Raw genomic sequence first — 20,705 nt, forward strand, 5'->3', positions numbered from 1 at the left:
AATTTCTGGATAGCATAAAAGGATACTTGAATAAGAGTTTTTCAATGAAAGACCTCGGCGAAGCTGCTTATATATTGGGCATCAAGATCTATTGTGACGCCCCCTGATTTGACCGTACACTAATCATACATGCAAACGTGTACGATCAAGATCAGGGACTCACGGGAAGATATCACAACACAACTCTACAAATAAAATAAGTCATACAAGCATCATATTACAAGCCAGGGGCCTCGAGGGCTCGAATACAAGAGCTCGATCATAGACGAGTCAGCGGAAGCGACAATATCTAAGTACAGACATACGTTAAACAAGTTTGCCTTAAGAAGGCTAGCACAAACTAGGATACAGATCGAAAGAGGCGCAGGCCTCCTACCTGGGATCCTCCTAAACTACTCCTGGCCGTCGTCAGCGGGCTGCACGTAGTAGTAGGCACCTCTCGATTAGTAGTAGTCGTCATCGACAGTGGTGTCTGGCTCCTGGGCTCCATCGTCTGGTCGCAGCAATCGGGTATAGAAAGGGGGAAAGGAGGGAGCAAACCAACCGTGAGTACTCATCCAAAGTACTCGCAAGTAAGGAGCTACACTACATATGTATGCATTGGTATGAAATGGAAAGAGGGTATCATATGTGGACTGAACTGTAGAATGCCGGAATAAGAGGGGGATAGCTAGTCCTTATCGAAGACTACGCTTCTGGCCACCTCCATCTTGCAGCATGTAGAAGAGAGCAGAAGGTAAGTTCACCAAGTAGCATCGTGTAGCATAATCCTACCCGGCGATCCTCTCCTCGTTGCCCTGTTAGAGAGCGACCACCGGGTTGTATCTGGCACTTGGAAGGGTGTGTTTTATTAAGTATCCAGTTCTAGTTGTCATAAGGTCAAGGTACAACTCCAAGTCGTCCTGTTACCGAAGATCACGAATATTCGAATAGATTAACTTCCCTACAGGGGTGCACCACATTTCCCAACATGCTCGATCCCCTTTGTCTGGACACACTTTCCTGGGTCATGCCCGGCCTCGGAAGATCAACACGTCGCAACCCAACCTAGGCACAACAGAGAGGTCAGCACACTGGTCTAAATCCTATGGTGCAGGGGTCTGGGCCCATCGCCCATTGCACACCTGCACGTTGCGAATGCGGCCGGCGAGCAGACCTAGCCTCCCTTATACAAGAGCAGGCGTTCCAGTCCAACCCGGCGTGCGCCGCTCAATCGCTGACGTCACAAAGGCTTCGGTTGATACCACGACGTCGAGTGCCCATAAATTTCCTCGCGTAGTTGGTTAGTGTGTATAGGCCAGTAGACAGACTCAGATCAAATATCAAGATCTCGTTAAGCGTGTTAATTGAAGTATCCACGAACGTCGACCAGGGCCAGGCCCACCTCTCTCGTAGGTGGTCTCAACCTGCCCTGTCGCTCCGCCTCAAAGTAATAGTCGGGGCCGTCGGGAACTCAGGCCCACCACTACCTGGATGGAGCCACCTGCCCCTTCAGCCCCCACATCAGAATCACTTGCCGGTACTCAACGAGCCGACCCGACTTTAGTCACCACCTAAATAGTATGTATATATGTATGTATTTACCCGTGATCAACACCCGACGTGATCACGACCCGATAGTATAGCATGGCAGACTGACAAGATTGTAGGGCCACTGATGATAATCTAGCATCCTATACTAAGTATTTAGGATTGCAGGTAAGGTATCAACAGTTGTAGCAACAATGACAGGCTATGCATCAGAATAGGATTAACGGAAAGCAGTAACATGCTACACTACTCTAATGCAAGCAGTAGAAAGAAGAGTAGGCAATATTTGGTGATCAAGGGGGGGGCTTGCCTGGTTGCTCTGGCAAGAAGGGTCGTCAACACCGTAGTCGACAACAGGGGTACCGGCAGCGGTCTCGGGGTCTACCGGAAAGAAGTAACGGAGGAGAACACAATAAATAATAGTGCAATCAAAGCATCACAAGGCATAACATGAAAATACGCAGTACTAGGGGTGCCCTAACGCGGTATGAGGTGGTACCGGCAAAGGGGGGAACATCCGGTAAAATATCCCTGGGGTTTTGCATTTTCGGACAGATGAATTGGAGGGGGAAAGTTGCGTGTTTGCTATGCTAGGTGTCGTGGTTTTGTCACGGCAGATGTCCTTAGTGTCAGGACTTAGTCGCGAGGCCAACGCATCTATGTGGTAGCTTGAGAGGGGTTGAGCGGAATCGAGAGACGCAACACAAGACAGGGATTTAGACAGCTTCGGGCCCCGGGAAACATCATCCGGTAACAACCCTACATGATGTTTGAGGCTAGGTCTCATTATCATCACGAGGGAGTCGCCGTAGACCGGCTTTCCTCTTTGTGTCTAGCCCTAAGATTGTTTCTTGCATGTAGCCTCTCCCCTTTTGGGAGCCCTGCCCCTCCTTATATATGTTGAAGGGGCGGGTTACATGTGGAGTCCTATTAGGATTAGGACTAGTCTATCTCTAATATAAACCGGATACAAGTCCTGGTCTTAACTCCTTGTAAGGTAAATATTCGTCATGCCTTTCTCCTTAAACCGGCCCACCATAGTATGAACCGGCCTTCATGAACCGCCCGTTGGGCCACCGAGTCTTGTCGCTCCTCTGACCCGCCTGCCGAATTACCAATGAATCATAAACCGCCAGGTCCAAACGGCTCACCAGTGAATCATCAAGTTTCAGCCGGGTCTCAAGTAAACCGCCAAGTCCGGCCAGGTTAAAGTTCCGGCCGGTTTACGCCGCGGGGTATATCCCCGAGATTAGCCCCCAAGTTTAGCTTGGATTTATCCATGGTAAACTTATGCTGCAAAATAAACACAAGAACCAACTTGACAGGTTGTGCTCCGGATTAAGAATTTTTGTAGACCGGCACCTGATCATCCTTAAATCCTTGTCATTTCCTCCTTCTAGAAAATCCGGATCAATAACCAGCCTCATACTCAAATTGCTGACGTTGGTTTCTCATAGGAAAATATTGTGAAGAATAATCCACTTGAGTCGGCTTCCAAAGCGCCGGTTTAAGAAATATAGGTCTTGAAATACTCATCTGATATTCAGCCGGTCTGAAGATCTAAAACTTGCCGGTTTAATATTACCAAAATTGTCGGGTTATAAAAACTGATAATTTCGGGTCATGATTGTTTCCAACGCCGGTTCATGATTGTTGCCAACGCCGGTTCATGATTGTTGCAGACACCAGGTCAATCTGGTTAGCTCAAAACTGAAATTTAGAAGATATTTCCCCCTTATATCCATATTACCTGTAGCCCCCAAGCTTTGAACAGAACAAAGTGATGATTTGAGACTTGCTTCCATATAATTACTGCCACTTTGAAGAAATCCATGTTGCTCATCTCAGTCACTAGTGAAAACTGAAGACTCCATATATGTAGCCCCCAAGTGACGGGTTGTCATGCTTGCAGCAACCTGGGACTTGTAATTGCCTTATAAAAACTTCAATCAGTGTATCCCCCAAGGGCCGGCTTAGTAAGATAATACTGAACCGGGACTTGATATATACTTCAATGAAAATAACATCTTATAATGTAGCTTCCATCGTAGGGTTTGAACCCACGTCCACAAGGTTAAGAGTTTTGTGCTTTACCAACTGAGCAATGAATCCTTCAATATTATGGACGAAAACTTGTGTACCTTGAATTGTTGAAAGGAGCAATTGGTAGCCCCCAAGGGCCGGCTCATTATAATATGATGAGCCGGGTCTTCGATAAGACTAGTAAAAATGACTTTGCATTAGCCCCCAAGTGTCATGATGCATGCTTGCAGCGACATGAGACTTGCATGTAATCTCGATTTGAATAATGTAGCCCCCAAGTGCCGGGTTGTAAGCCTGCAGCGACTCGGGACTATTTCTTCCATTGTAGAATAAATCATATCCTTTGATAAAATAATAGACATCGCGCTATAGCGACTTTGAAAACCTTAAAAATCCAGCCATGTTGGATATTCAAGATAATATAATCCGTTATGAAAACCTTATTCATTCAATATCATAATGAAATTTCAGCCAAGTTTGGCTATTTGAATAATATAACCCGATGATTTATAAGCGCATGATTCCAATGGCGCAATCCAAATATATACTGGCGACTTATAGTCCAAAGCCAGGCCGATTTAATAAACACCGGATCATACTACCGGTTTAATAAACACCGGTGATTTATAATCATACTTTATTCAACCTGTTTCTGCATACAACAAGTTTAAAGTGTCCTGGCGGTTCACCACCGGAAGGGTCATAATGCCCAACATATAACCTGGGTTTATAACCAAGGCAGCATTTAGAATAATCAAATATGAAATATATCATACCTGTGACATTGAATCACATCGTTGGTTTTACCAATTTTTTGTAGTAAGGGTGATAACCCAAATCTTGAGTACTGATAACTCCTTCTATATTGTGCCGATTTATAATAAAACCGTGCCGAGTTGTGATAAACACCGTGTTACTCCATAAGAGGATGTTAACAACAAGGATCAAACCGGGCAAATAGTCTCCGGATTGACGTGAACTGTGTTCCGTCAATTGATTGGTTAAAAAACTTTGTCAGTTTAAAAAACGCAATAAAAAGCAAAAAAAAACCTTCAAAGAAAAGTGTAAATCAAGTGCAATGACAAAACCGTTTGCAAAAAAGGTTTATTTGAGCTGATCAAATGGCGTTACCATGGCCGAACATGACCAAGCTCCCGTTAGGTGTAACTATGGTTCTAGTCAACCAGGTCCCCAAATGAAACCGTGGCATTTATGCCGACCAAGTGGCATGGTAATGGTTCGGGTTCGACCAAAACCCCCAAGTGATTCTGTGGCCTTAGGCCGATCAAGAGGCATGAGTGGTTCAGACGTGACCAAGTCCCCAAGTGATCTGGTGGCTTTCGCCTATCAAGAGGTATGGTATTGGTTCGGACACGACCAATCCTCCAAGTGATATAACACAATGCTTTTAAAAAGCAAACTCAAGGGGTAAACCGGAGGCCGCTTTAGAACAACTTCGTGTAACCACACATGATGTAAAAGACCAGAGATCCCGCTTTATGAAGCAGAAGCCCTCATGTGATCAATAATATGTCAGGCCAGTAAGGCGGGATACCCATGTTTGAACCGCGCATCATGGCAGCAGGTCCTCTTGGCAATTTTTAACTTTTTGCAAGAGATAAATTCTTCTTGAACCGGATGTTAAACCGGATATTGAGAGCTTCAAAGCTTTGTGATTTAATTTGTCCTACATTGAAGAACTTGCAAGACAAAGTAATGGCTCCTCTTTTTTTTAAAAGAAAGTAATATAATATATATATATATACCGGATGAATTTCACCTGATGCGTCAGGTCAGAGATTATCACCGCGGAGTTGACGATCACCGGGTGAAGCTGAAATTACCCGCAGGTAAGTCGGCCGCGGGAGCTAAGCAGATGAGCCGGCCGGTGTTGTAAACCGGCGCGGACGAGCAAATTGTCCGCCACGTTGTAGACCAGCGCGGACGCGTGAACCGGCCGCGAGCATGGACGGGCGAGTTGTCCGTGTCGTCGCGAACCGGTGCGGCCGCGAGAGACGGCCACGGCGTTGTAAACCGGCGCGGGAGTTCGTTGAGTAACGACGACCACCCGTGCCAAAAGATATTGGCGTGCCTCCACCTCCGAGGTATAATATCATTTTTTGTCATAAATAATTGCCCTGCATAAACAATATTGCACACCAAGGCAAAGATAAACTTGTTCTTTGACCAAAAAAATATGTGCTAATAAATCAAATTTGGATGGATATCACCTGATTTGTTTGGGCGACGAATGATCTGTTTATCGCGACAGAGGTGGCTCAGGCAGACCAGCGGCTCAATATAGCTCCGGCGGCTCAGGCAGACCGGCGACTTAATATAACCCCGGCGGCTCAAAACGGCAAGGGAGGCTCAACGCGGCTCCGGCGGGTTGATGTAGATTAAGCTGCACAGGTGACGACTTGCGCACACTTGTTCCATCAGTAAGTGGGCGTAGACGCAGGTGCGTGATGGTGCTGACGTACACTTCATAGGCACAACACGGCACCACCTTTGCTGCATATTAAAATATACATACCAAAGTAATTGTTCTTTGATGAAAATAATATGTTTAATAAAATAGACTTAGATGGATATCACCTGATATGTTCCGAGAAAATTTTCTTTGAACTAGCCAGCTCCATAAGCCAGTCATATTCCCGCGAAGAGCATGGACAGATCCAAGTGTTGACTTTTGCTACTTGCTATAGCATCTGATTTCTCATTGCTTGACTGCATCTGAACTTTGTTTTGTCAAACAACACCATCAATTGTGTTTCACAAGCAGGCTACTTGTACGACGCCCCTTTTTCTTGCATCTCTTTTGAAAATCAGCTCATTTTACTTTATTGCGACACCCGCCAGAGCCAGTGCTTCTGCTGCTTTCCCTTATGCACCTATGCAAAATTCGTGTGTTCAATAGTTGATTGTGCTCATAAGAGGCGAGGCGCTCCTAGAAGAAAATCGGAGAGCAGAGCCATGGCCATGCAGTATCCAGTGGAGGTGCAGCAGAAAACGGGCGACGACTCAGTAGAGGCTCCGGTAGGACAAGGCGGCCCGCATCGCGCCAGGCGGAACTGGCTGGGCGGCCAAGGCGGGGCGCGGTGACCCGGCGGAGGGACCCGGCGGTTTGTGGCAGAAGCGAGGTGATGAGACACGGCAAAGTCCAGCGACTTAGCGTGGGGCGGCTCAGAGGCACAGGAGCGGAGGCGACCACGGCAGTCAGCAGAGGCGAATTAAGCGACGGCGGCTTGACGCGGAGCCCCGGCCACAGCAGCAGAGGTGAAATCTCAAGGTACAGCGAAAGAAACAACCGGCAGCTCGTCGGCGGCGGCTTGACATCTTAACACTGAGGGGCCCCAAGGCGGGCGGGTCATAGCAGTGGAACAAGGCGGCTCAGGCGAGGCCGTAGACGTGACGGTGGCGATCTGATGCGGCGGTCGCAGTAGAAGTGATAGATTGAGGCGATGACTAGCTGTGGTGTCGGCGGCGCGCTGGCCGCGGTTGCCTGCGGCAGTTCGGAGGCAAGGCAAGGTGATGGAGAGATGGGACACGGCTACAGAAGGTCGAGTCCGTGACCTCCTCTCCCCCGTTGACTCTTTTTCTTTTGCAAATCTGGCCTCATGCCGACTGGCTTCACGTGCATGTACTATGTAGCAATACTGGTTGATCTCCTCGTAATTCTCCAAGACTGGCCGCACAAGAATCAATCTCTACCGCTGTGTACGAGTTGAGTCGGCAGCAAGAACTTGTCGGTCTCGGCGACTTATACAGGACTCCTGTCAGTCTCGGCCTCTTGCAGGCGGTACTCCAAACATCGATCAGACTTCGGATCGCTGTAACGTTGAAAGAAATAGCACCAGCAGCTACGAGTTGATGCTCCGTAACTTGTACTGTGCTCAATCAGACTCCAACGGAAGTTGACGGTCTCATCGACGTGGTGATTTGACAGCTTGATGGATTGCTAGATGTTGCGCACTGCCCGCCGAGAAAAATTGACCGCATCCACCCGATTGCACAGTGACATGAAGATTAAAATTCTATCGCCGTTTGTTTCAGCAGATTGCCCGACAGCAGCGACGGACCAGTTGTAACCCTAAATTTCTTGAACGTTCAATCTTTACCGATCTTAAATCCGGACTGATGAACTTGAAGTTGATACAAATCCCTTCAAACCGGCTCATCCGGAAAAAATGCAAAATTTCTTGATCCCTGGAAGAGATCCCTCCAAGAACTCAACACCATCATGCGCAAGCCCCATGGTGGGCGCCAACTGTCGTGGTTTTGTCACGGCAGATGTCCTTAGTGTCAGGACTTAGTCGCGAGGCCAACGCATCTATGTGGTAGCTTGAGAGGGGTTGAGCGGAATCGAGAGACGCAACACAAGACAGGGATTTAGATAGCTTCGGGCTCCGGGAAACATCATCCGGTAACAACCCTACATGTTGTTTGAGGCTAGGTCTCATTATCATCACGAGGGAGTCGTCGTAAACCGGCTTTCCTCTTTGTGTCTAGCCCTAAGATTGTTTCTTGCCTGTAGCCTCTCCCCTTTTGGGAGCCCTACCCCTCCTTATATATGTTGAAGGGGCGGGTTACATGTGGAGTCCTAGGATTAGGACTAGTCTATCTCTAATATAAACCGGATACAAGTCCTGGTCTTAACTCCTTGTAAGGTAAATATTTGTCATGCCTTTCTCCTTAAACCGGCCCACCATAGTATGAACCGGCCTTCATGAACCGCCCGTTGGGCCACCGGGTCTTGTCGCTCCTCTGACCCGCCTGCCGGATTACCAATGAATTATAAACCGCCAGGTCCAAACGGGTCACCAGTGAATCGTCAAGTTTCAGTCGGGTCTCAAGTAAACCGCCAAGTCCGGCCGGGTTAAAGTTCCGGCCGGTTTACGCCGCGGGGTATATCGCCGACACTAGGGATGCGTGGCGGACGAACGGGCTACGTATCCGGATTCGTCTCGTCGTTCTGAGCAACTTTCATGTACAAAGTTTTTCCATCCGAACTAAGGTTTATTTTATACTAATTTTACTAGAAAATATGCCCGTGCGTTGCAATGGGAGAAAAATAATATCTCAGCATTCCCCACATCCCCGCACACACTCTTCCACGTCCTCTATGTGAACACAACGCGTCATCTATATTGTCGCTTATTCTCCTTCCTGACATCGTCGACGGTGGTAGTTCAACCTTTGGTCGGTGAAACGATGTGGGCGGCGACCGTCAATAATGGGAGGAGATAGTCAGCATTAGTGCTCGGCCGCGTCGATTAGGTGTCATCGGCTAGCGCCTCGCCTATAGTCACCTCCTCCGTCAACCAAACTATTGTCGGTGTTGCAAATATAATTTGCAAGTAAGTCTGCTACAAAAATTATAAACCTAGGCATGATTTAAAATAGTCATATACATTGTTTCTGACCACTTGTTTTTTGAGGAATCGTCGAACGTTCGAAAATAAAGGTCGGACTTCAAAGAGCTACATAAATTAAATCATATAGAGCGCGCGCGCGCACGCACACGCAGTTTGGGACACCTAGGTGCCCAGGCTCCTAGCCTTTCGACCGCTCGATTGCATTTAGATGCGTGTTCATGTACTACATTACAATTGACTGATTTGGAAATAATTATGGCAGAATAACTACCATAAATATAAACCATTAGTAGCATGCAAGGCTATAATTATGTAGTAGTAGCAAATAGGAAAGAGAATTCCACGCATGGCAACATTCCATATTTGACGGCTATTAATAGAAATAGGAGAGACACAAATAAGAAATTAATGTGTATGAAGACATTTTTCATATATATATATATATATATATATATATATATATATATATATATATATATATATATATATTAGTAAAAGGTACGTTGTACTCATCCGTGGAAATATATATTAGTAAAAGGTATACAATATATTAGGTATATGAGACCATGGGTAATACCCGGTCTTAATTTTTTTTAAATGCCATATACCTTGGAAATTAATTCATTAGAAACAGACATACGAATATCCATTTGGTATAAGATACCATAGGTATATCCAATATATACCTAATAGGTATATATGTACAATTTGGACATTAGGGTATACGATAAATTGGGTAAATAAATAGGAGGTATGTTTCACTCTTATCGCCGTAGGGTATATTATAGCATGGGTATCATACATTAGTCATATGATATATTGAATATATATTAGAAACATACATGCGAACAAAATGTAATAGTTCCAAAAATAAATTATTAAATATATATAGGTATCTGCATATATATATAAAATTTCGGTGGTAGGTATTAGATACCCGTATTAGGAAACAAAAATACACGTATTAGACACCCGCGACAGTTCAAAACAAATCAACATTAATACAATTTATTATATGACAAGTCTTGCATGTCTAATATTTAAAAAACAAAAATAAAATGTAAGCATGGAAAGTCTTGCATGAAGAATAGTTAGGAAACAAATTAAATATACCATGGTTTCCAAAACAATCAAAGTGCCTGGGCACCTAGGTGCCCCATCTATTTTACCTATATATATATATATATATATATATATATATATATATATATATATATATATATATATATATATATATATATATATATATATGTGTGTGTGTGTGTGTCTATATGTCTATGCGTTGCAACGGGGAGAAAAATAATTTATCAGCATTCCCCACATCCCCAAACAGATTGTTCCACATCCTCTATGTGAACACAACGCACGATCTATATTGTCGCTTATCCTCCTTCCTGCTATCGTTGGCCCGCAAGATCTAGATAATAATAGGGTTGGTCGGCGTGGTGGCGACCACCCAACTGGTGCCTCTTTTTCCTCCAGGTCCGTCTCCATCTCAGAGTTGTGGTTGCGTCCTTATTTGGTTGCTACGCAGCGACCTTCAAGGCACGGTTGCTTTGACCACTCTCTCCTACGACGATGTAACCGGATGGATTACTAATTGCAGTGCATAAATTTTGTTTGATTAGCATAATTAGCACATAACCAGGCATGAATGTCCCTTTATTATCAGGGTTTATTCTCTTTGGCTAATTTTGCGCTCATCGTACCCACATTTTTTTTATTAATTAGAGAAAAACCAGCATATTTTCTTCTATTAGCCTGTGCCCACAATTTTTTCAATTATAGGCTATAGCCAACCAGCATATTGTTTTTTATTGGCACGTACAAGTTAGCTCCGGCAATAATTTGTGGAGTACCGCGTTCTGCACATGATTCTTGCACTGGTAGAAAAAGGGCCTATAGTCCCGGTTCGTAAGGGCCTTTAGTCCCGGTTCCTGAACCGGGACTAAAGTGTCGGTACTAATACCCTGACCCTTTAGTCCCGGTTCAATCCAGAACCGGGACTAAAGGGCGCGGCCACGTGGAGCTCCACCTATAGTCCCGGTTGGTAACAACAACCGGGACTAAAGGAAATTTTATGATTTTTTTAAAAAAAATTGAATTTTTTTTTTGATTTTTTTTTTATTTTCAAACTTCTGAATTATTTTAACCTCTAGTCTGTAATCACCACCCCTCATCACTTCTCAATTTATCCTCTAATCACCCCTCATCATTCCAAATCATCTAACTTCTCGAACGGTCACCCATCCTCCCACTCCACAGCCTGAGCACGCTTAACTTCCAGGTTCTATTCTCCCTCGCTCCAAGTCTGCACTTGTTGTTTTCCTGACAATAGTAAGATGTCAATCCTATTAACCTTCAGGAATTTTGCTTGAGCATGAAGTGACACATTTCACTGTTTGAGTTTGAAACTATTGTTTTAAAAAACAATAATTATTTAGTAACACTAATATTTCTTGAATATTTAGTTTGACCATTGTTTGACCACAGTTTGACCAGATTTGACCAAAATTGAAATAACTAAAATAATTATTTAGTAACACTAATATTCTAGAATAATTAGTTTGACCATTGTTTGACCACAGTTTGCCCACTGTTTGAATATTTTTCAATTTTTTCCACTCTAGATCTTAAAAGCCCCGTAACTTTTTTTCTATTAGGTTTTTGAGGATTTTGAAAATGTTTAACGGGGGTACCCTGGTTAAATTTGGATGTAACTTTTCGAGTAGATGATTTTTCATATAAAAAACTTTTTCATCCGAGTTAGTATGCAAAAGTTATGCCCATTTTTACAAATTTCAGAGAGATTTTGCAAATAAAGTCAAAATTCACATTTGCAAATTTTCCCAACAACTAGACCACATATCACATGAGAAACTTATTTTCTTTTATTTTTTGACATTTCCATTATTTTCTTTTATTTTTTCTAAAACTGAAAAGGCGATCCACGTGGGGGGGTAGAGTTTGAAAATGAGACCTTTAGTACCGGTTCGTGGCACGAACCAGGACTAAAGGTCCCATTTTCATTAGTCCCGGTTCGTGCCTCAAACCGGGACTAAAGGTCTAATCTTTAGTCCCGGTTTAAGGCATGAACCGGGACCAAAGGTCATCGCACCCTTTAGTCCCGGTTCATGTCTTAAACCGGGACTTAAGGGGCCGAGTGAACCGGGACTAATGCCTTAGCCGCACAAACCGGGACCAATGCTCACATTAGTCCCGGTTCTAGACTGAACCGGGACTAATGGGCTGAGCCGGCCTGGACCATAGCCCTGTTTTCTACTAGTGTTGAGACAACTTCCTTATTCTCACACAACCTTTTTATTTCCAGACAACTTAACAACATATAAAAACCGGTGTGATTTAGTATAAAATTCCAAGGTGGGACTATTCCTATCATAACTGCAAGCTAGCTGAGTTGGCTTTCTCCGTTGACACAATAGGGAAGGTTCATGTTCAATCCCATCGCGCCCTTAATTTTTTGCTGCTTGTGAGCGCGACAGAAAAAGAAATGTGTGGTAGGCCCAGTTGGGGATAAACCAAAAAAATGAGGAACTACGTGTGGAATGGTTGAAACTAAATCTATAAGTATATTTTTGCTTTTCTTGGGGCAGTCGCGTGGAGCTAGTATATGACGCTAGTTGCGTCAAATAGTGTGTGGAACGCACAACCAATCGTGTCTGAACCAGCTAGTGGCAGGCACCGAAATGACCTTTGTTTGCAAGGCACGAGTAATAATTCAGAAAAAATGAAGGGTTGAACGATCGAACGCATGATCTTAAAGACTCGACCACGTGCTGCTGGCCATGGCAACAAATACCTACTGCTAACCAATGGCCAGCGCGAATATTTAAGAAAATACTGTAACGTCAGATTTATAAAAAGATAGATTTTCTTAAAAATATGAATTGCCGAATATTCTTGGAAAAGTGAATATGTTTTGAAATTAGGAATAATGTTTTCCATATTCGTCCATTTGGAAAAAAATGATTTTTTTAAACGACATCATTTTCTAAAGACATGAGCATTTTATGAAAACACAAACATTTTTTAAGTTGTGACTGACTTTTGAAAATGGAACATGTTTTGAACATCCAGAACAATTTTATAAAATGTATTTTAAACGCAGACATTATTTTAAATTTCTGAATATTTTACTAAAACAAGAATATTTTTCAAATTTGGAATATTTTTTAAACTTATTTTTTTTCAAAATCCAAACCAATTTTGAAAACACAAACAGTTTTGGGGAAAAAATTGAATATGTTCTGAATTTCAAAAATAATTTGGTACGAGATTTTTTTTAAAACATTCATAAAAACAGGAACACATTATTGTAAGTCTGAACATTTTTCAAAAATTTGAAAAATATAAATTTCTTAACTTTATTGCAAAAGTTTTTGAAGAAATAAGGTAAAAAAAATATTTGGAAGGAATAATGTAACGGGCCGGCACAGTTTCGGCATCCTGTGCAAATCTCTGACTATCTACCGCACAGGGCGTCAAGTACAGTTTTTTAGCTTCGTGTGGAGGCAAATAACTGGGGTGGCTTGGTTGGGCCACAGCGTGTGCAGCCGAAGTACGAAAATCTGGGTTGCTAATAAAAAACAGAGATGGACGCACAAAAATTTAGTACCAACTCGGATAGAAAAATAAATTAAATGGTGAACGGAAGGAAACATTAGTTTCAATTTTTGAACAAATCGTTAAAACCGGAATAATATTTGAAATTTGGAACAATTTTGAAAAATAAAAAGATGTTTGAAAACATGAGAATAATTTTAAAATTTGAACAAATTTGGCACGACAGAACTAAAATGAAATTCCAAACATTTTATAAAATAGGAAAACATTTTGTAATTCGTAGCTTTTTACGACATTTGGATAAAAATTGCAATTACGAACTTCTTTAAAATCTTGAAGTTTAGAAAAATGTAAAAAATAGACTTGGAATGGGGAAAAGAGAAAATAAAAAGAAATAGAAATAGAAAAATAAAAAATGAAAGAGAACGCAGAAAAAAAAGTGGGCCGCCATGTCTTGGGCGCTCTGTGCGTAGATTAAACTATTTGCCGCACCGTGCAGGTAATATGATTTATTTTATTGCTGCTTGGGCAGGAAAACGAGGGCTGAATTTACTGGGCCATAACACGCGCGGCCCACTACAAAATTCTGCACAAATCGTTTTTCTTTGCTAACAAACTATCATAAAAAAGTTTAGTACCAGCTCGGATAGAAAAAAAATGTTTCGGCGGTGAACGGATGAAAAAATTGGAGAAACCCACATTGCTTTATTAGTAGGTATAGAAAAGATTTAAATCAATTTTAGGATTTATTTAATTATTTAAATCAACATTATCCAGAACAGTGTTTGCTAACGTCAGCATGACGTCAGCAGTCAACAGGGGTGTTGACTGGTCAAACTCACGTGTGGGTCCCGCTCATCATTGACTAGACTAACTAATCCTGATTAATTAGCTAAATTAGTTGTTTAGTTTAATTAATCAAAATTAATTAAGTTAATTAATTCTTTAATTGATTAATTATTTTTATTATTATTGTTTCAATTATTTTTAAATTAATTTTTTTTAAATCGTTCCAAGGCAGGCCCCACGTGCCACAGGCACAGGGGCCATAGCGGGCACGCGGGTGGAGGTTACGGGCGCGTGCGCCCGCGTGCCGGCACGAGGCCACCAGGGGAGGCGCCGACCGCAACGGTGGACTGAGCAGCGCGACGAGCGGGGAGGCCGTTGGCCAGCGCAGCCGGGGTTGGGAGCAGCACGGAGCGGGACGATGGTCTGGGGCGGCGGCCAGAGGAACCGCCGGAGTCGTGCTAGGGCGGCGGCGCGCTAGCAGGCGGCGGGGAGCAGAGGCGGGAGGCAGTCCGGCGAGGTCCAGGCAGGCTCCGGGCGGCAACGGCGTTCGGCAGCGTGCGGTCTCCTCCCGATCCCGATCCAATCGGGAGAGGGGGGAAGATATTTTGGGTGGGGACGAGTGGGGTGGTGTCGGTGGGAGAGCGGGGGGACTGTGAGGGAGGTTATGGGGTGCGGGTGGGCTCGGCTCACTACTAGGGAAAACCCTAGTAGTAGCGCGGGTTTGGGGGCTATTAGCAGCGCGGACAGCCGCGCTACCAATAAGGCGCTACAGCTAATTGTTAGTAGCGCGGTCTGTACACGCGCTACTACTCTGGATTGTATCAGCAGCGCGTTTTCGGAACGCGCTACTATTAATTAGCTGTAGCGATTTTCTTGCCCCACGCTACTGCTATATCTTTCATCATTTTCCCCCGGCTTCCTACCCCGTTTCAGCTTCAATAAACAACAATTTCCAGATACTAGGTACTACTAGATATCAATTTCATAAAGCATTATAGATACTAGGTAATAATTTCATACATACTCAACATGCATCCTCAAGCAGTACAAGGTGATATCGACGACGATCATCATATGTAGTTCTAGATAATATCGACGATGATCATCATATGTAGTTCTACATATTATCAACGACGATCATCATATGTAGTTCTAGATGATATAGCCACACACACACATGTAGTTCTAGATGATATCGACGACGATCATCATCCTCAAGCCTGGACGGTGGGTGTTCCTGATAGTAATTAGGATGGCCTATCCAACACGAAGATTCTTGTCAATGAGGAATCTCTTCCACCCAACCGAGTTTAAGTGTGTGCGACCGTCTGTGTCCATGCGGTAAGTACAGGTGGTGACGGAGCCCCTTGCGGTAAGGCGTAGTCCAGCTGAGCCTTCTTCATCAGGCTCGATACCACAACTCACAGATAGGTTCTTTGGCAATTTCTGAATAAGAAAAACATATCAATTAATAAATAGCCTCGCACATACTCTTGCAAATATATTTCTATTAAGTCTAGATTTCTACAATATCAAAAGACACAGTACTATGCATTTGTACTAACTAATCATGAATTCTACTAATAAGTATATATGGATTATCTACACTATTAATAGTTCATTGGATTCTACACTAATAAGAGCATGTGATAAGACTCTACACTAAAGCATATCATCGACTAGATTCCACAAAGCATATCATTGGACTCTACACTAAGCATATCATCGGATTCACTAAGCATATCATCAAATAATTTGTATTTGTAAGTATAACAATAAAGCATATATATATCATCAACTTACTACAGGCAGTATGTATAACATATCATTTCATGCCGATCGACCATGGTACATGTCAGGCGGGTCACGAATGGCACCCCGACAAAGTCATCACGTGGCGGAATTATGTCCCATAGGTTGCACACCTCCTACTCCTCGCTCAGCCTCATTCTTTGAGCTATGATGGCTTCATGAAGTGGGTTCTCATCATCTTCATCGAGTGGGTCCTCATTATCTTCACCATCTTCATCATCTTTGTCATCTTCCACCAGGTTGAGATAAATGACAGCCAGCTTGGGTCTTTCTGCTCTGAAGGAGAAGCTGATCAACTCACCACCAGTAAGACGCATGTGGGCAAGGAAACGGGCCCATCAATCTCCTCCAATCTGCGACATATTGCATCCTTTCTCGACCTCCATAGTGTACGGCCCCCAGGAGCCTCAAATGTCACAGTGTCTCCTGTCAGCTTGTTGAGTTTCAACCTCACATCGCATGGGACGATCTGTGTAAAAAAAGCAAAATGACACAATGCAGTAATGCCAACACTAAAAATAAAATAGTTGTTACATTTCATCTAATTTCTTATCGCCGCATGACGAAAACTCGGCTGGAAGTAGATGCCGAACAGCTTGCCAGTTGCAAGGCTGCTGGTGCACCTTGACTTGCACAGACGACATAGTGATGGTGGTGGTGGCGCCATTTTCCTAAAGCAATATGAGCATAGGATTAACGATTCACTTCACAGGAAAGAAAAACAGTAGCATGTGATATTTTTGGTTCTTCCGCGAGAAGCAATTTTATGGACAAAGCATTTCGGTGGCACCTATTGCCGAAAAAACTTTTCACAAATATCTACCAAATAAGGGTACCAACTACCAAGACATTTCATCTCATCTGGCCCCTATTGCCTAAGATAATTGATTAAAAAACAAGTGGCAAATTTAACTAAATTGGCACCTACATTTTGCCAAAAAATAACTTATTACAAAAAAAACAAAAGCATCTACCTATCCATGTACAGAAAAATAACAATAAAATGGTGAATACTAAATCAACTAAATCAACTAGCCTACTAAATCCACTAGCATACTAAATCAACTAAATCAAAATGGTCTAAATCAACTAGCCTACTAAATCAACTAAATCAACTAGCCTACTAAATCAACTAAATCAAGATGTTCTAAATCAAGTAAATCAACTACATACTAGATCAACTAAATTAAAATGTTCTAAATGAACTAAATCAAGTAGCCTACTAAATCAAAATGTAGCAGGGAGGAGGGGTTGTGGATGGAGGAGGGAGGAGGGAGAAGAGAGTAGGACGGAGGAGGAAGACAGAGCGAGGAGGGGCCAGCCGGCAGCGAGTAGAGGGAGGACGGAGAAGGAAGGCGGAGTGAGGAGGGGCCGGCCAGCGGCGACTAGAGGGAGGACGAAGGAGGAGGCTGATACCGAGTCCAGCGAGGAGGAGGAGGTGGCGGCGGCGCAGATCGGAGGAGGGGCGACGGGGGAGGACCGGCGTGGGGGTTGAGGGGGAGATCGAGTGAGTGTGAGTGTGAGTGGATCGGATAGGTCGGAAAGTGGGGGAGATGGAATGGCTTAGCAGTAGTGCACTATAGCAAAAGGCGCTACTGCTAAACGACCTAGCAGTAGCGCCTTTCACAAAGTGCGCACTACTGCTATGTGTCAGCATGTAAAAATAGACATAAAAAATACATTGATCATCAATGATCTTTTTGTGTACAATCTGAATTGTCAATATGAGTCCTCACCAGTTTAGGAACTGCTGAAGACTCATATTGCGGCCACAAATTTTACACATAGAGTTCAATGAAGACCAAGTGGTTGTGAAAGTTTGAGAAATAACATATTTAAGGTGGTACAAACTCTCTTCACGAAGCGAGGTGGGACTAATTTTTTTAGTAAACTTAGTAGTACCGGTTATTGTGTAAATGCGCTACTACTATGGTCCCTAGCAGTAGCGCTCTTCATACAAGTGCGCTGCTGCTAGAACTAGCCTCGCGGCGGCATCGTGACAATTATAGTAGTAGCGCTTCTTAGAGTGGGCGCGCTACTGATACATTCATTTCAGCAGCGAGGTTTGTGCGCGAGCGCTACTGCTAGTTAGCAGCAGCGCCTTATTTTAAAGCGCGCTGCTGGTAAGATTCTGTGTATAAGCTTTTCCCTAGTAGTGGCTGGTTGGGCCTTTTGGGCTGGCCGGCCGGCAGCTGGGCTGGGGCCCAGGGGTTAGGGGGGTTTCTTTTTGTGTTGTTTTCTTTTTACTTTTTATTTATTTCTCTTTTCTGTTTTATTTCTAGTTTCTTTTTCATTTAGTTTTTATCTAATATTAAAATGATCCCTAATTTAGTAATACATTAAAACCCACTACAACCAAAGGTTTTACCCCAAAACAATTTAGTTTAGTATTTTGTTAATTATAAAAGTATTTAAATATTGGGTTTTGCTACTATTTTATTCACCTAAGGGTATTTAAACATTTTATAAAGGTGTGGTTTCTTCACCATAATTATTTATGCAATAGTTGGTTCACTCCGAACATTTTAGTTTTAATAATTGAAAACTTTTATTGTTTGGCTGATTTTGAATTTGAATTTGAATCGATTTTGAACTAACTCAAGATTAGCAACTATAATCAAGGTGACGTGGCATCATTAGCAAAGGATCACTGTAGCTTAATTATCCAGGAATCATAATTCTCCTCCACTACAAGAAATCTCGTCCCGAGATTTAAGAGGGGGACTAAGGGGGAAAGGTCTGGTTACGAAATTCTAACGAATCTTCTCGGTCTTGGTTGCTCTTGTCAGGACCCTGATTCTAAGTCACACCGATCTAGCCTGTAACACCTCATATCACTTTGCGGCCTCACGCACGGTATCCCCATGGGTGTCGCCTTACCATGGCCCGGGACCGTTTGCGCCTTTTGGCTTACGTATATGATAGTGTCGCTAGCATCCATATGACAGAGAACCTAGTCCGACATGACTAGTCGTGAACCCAAAGTGGCACTAACTTATGGGGACATGCATACATGAATCAACATCGAGCATGTCGGTCAGCAGCGTGCGAATCCGGGCTGTAGCACTGGGCTAACAGGACTCCGAGAACCCGGGCTGTAGTAGGCTAGGCAGGACTTCGGATGTCACCGCGTGACATTTCCCCGAAAAGACAGACACAGGAACAAAGTGAATCACATGCCGGCCAGTCAAGTGTTCCGGAGCAGTAGTGCTGGGCTAGCAGGACTCCGGTGAACCGGGCTGTAGCGGACTACTATGGCTCATGAAGCACAAGACTACATTTCCCCATAAGAGGCTACCAAGGATAAACAACTAGGTTGTCGGATCCCACACATACCAAGCATTTCAATCATACACACAATATGCTCGATATGTGTAAATACAACATGGCATCACAACATAACTCTATGACTCAAGTATTTATTCAATATGCTTCTACTCTTTTGAGGTGGCGCACACGAGTCCACATATTCACCATATCAATACTCCAATATGGATCCGCTCCCGTCTCCCTACGAGAACGCCATCCATAGCACTCACACTTATCTTTCGCATTTTAGAGTATCCACTTCCACTTGTCTATGAACTATGCAAGGGGTCCAAGTTTCCATATCCGAGGAATTCGGCTATTCGAATAGATAATGATAACCCTGCAGGGGTGTACTTCTTCACACACGCTCTCGCCACTTATCTCCATGTACACGTCATGTACCTCGGCAACCTTCAAGCGGAAGCCGGGTGAGGGTGTCGGCCACGACCTGACTAACCACACAAGTCTCTCGTCCGGGTTTATCGCCTATTCGGGTTCCATCTGCAAGGAGATCCGGCCGGGGTGTCGCTCACGGCCCCAAACAATGTGTGCAGGGTTCCCAAGCCCACCATCCGGGTGCCACTTGGTACACCGTGCCACTGTGCCTAGTCTGTCCCAAGCCCACCTGTACCGGGTGCCACTTGGTAGACTACTAACACTACCTACAAACACCAGAAACTAGTTGCAACTCCTGGACAGAGATCGAGTTGATTAATAAGCCGAGAGGGGCCGAGTTACCGGAACCCAATGTGTGGTAGTAACAGTTCATGGATCACAAACAAAGAACTCAGTTCCTGAGAACGGCTGCAATGAGACAACCCACCATGTACTCCTACATGGCCTCTCACCGCTACCTTTACCAAATTGTGTTCACACACTTAGCTCTCAACAGTAGGACATCACTAGTGCAGAACCGGGCAATAGCACCGGTTCGTAAGGCCCTTTAGTGCCGGTTTGGTAACCGGCGCTAAAATGTAGGCACTAAAGCCCCCCCCCCCCTTTAGTACCGATTCAGCATGAACCGGTGCTAAAGGGCAACCACGTGGCACGAGCCAGCTTCGGGGGCAGGGAGCCCTTTAGTACTGGTTGGTGTCACCAACCGGTATTAAAATGTTGGGGGGGGTTTTGGGTTTATGATTTCTTTTTCATTTAATTTTGTGTTTTCCATTTAATTCTTTTTCGTTTGCTGGTATTTTACGATACTACATATTGTACACGTTATGCATATATATAAATAGAATTTCTAGTAGAACCGATCAT

The sequence above is a fragment of the Triticum dicoccoides genome, chromosome 7A, assembly GCF_002162155.2.
Source record: "Triticum dicoccoides isolate Atlit2015 ecotype Zavitan chromosome 7A, WEW_v2.0, whole genome shotgun sequence".
Lineage (NCBI taxonomy): Eukaryota > Viridiplantae > Streptophyta > Magnoliopsida > Poales > Poaceae > Triticum > Triticum dicoccoides.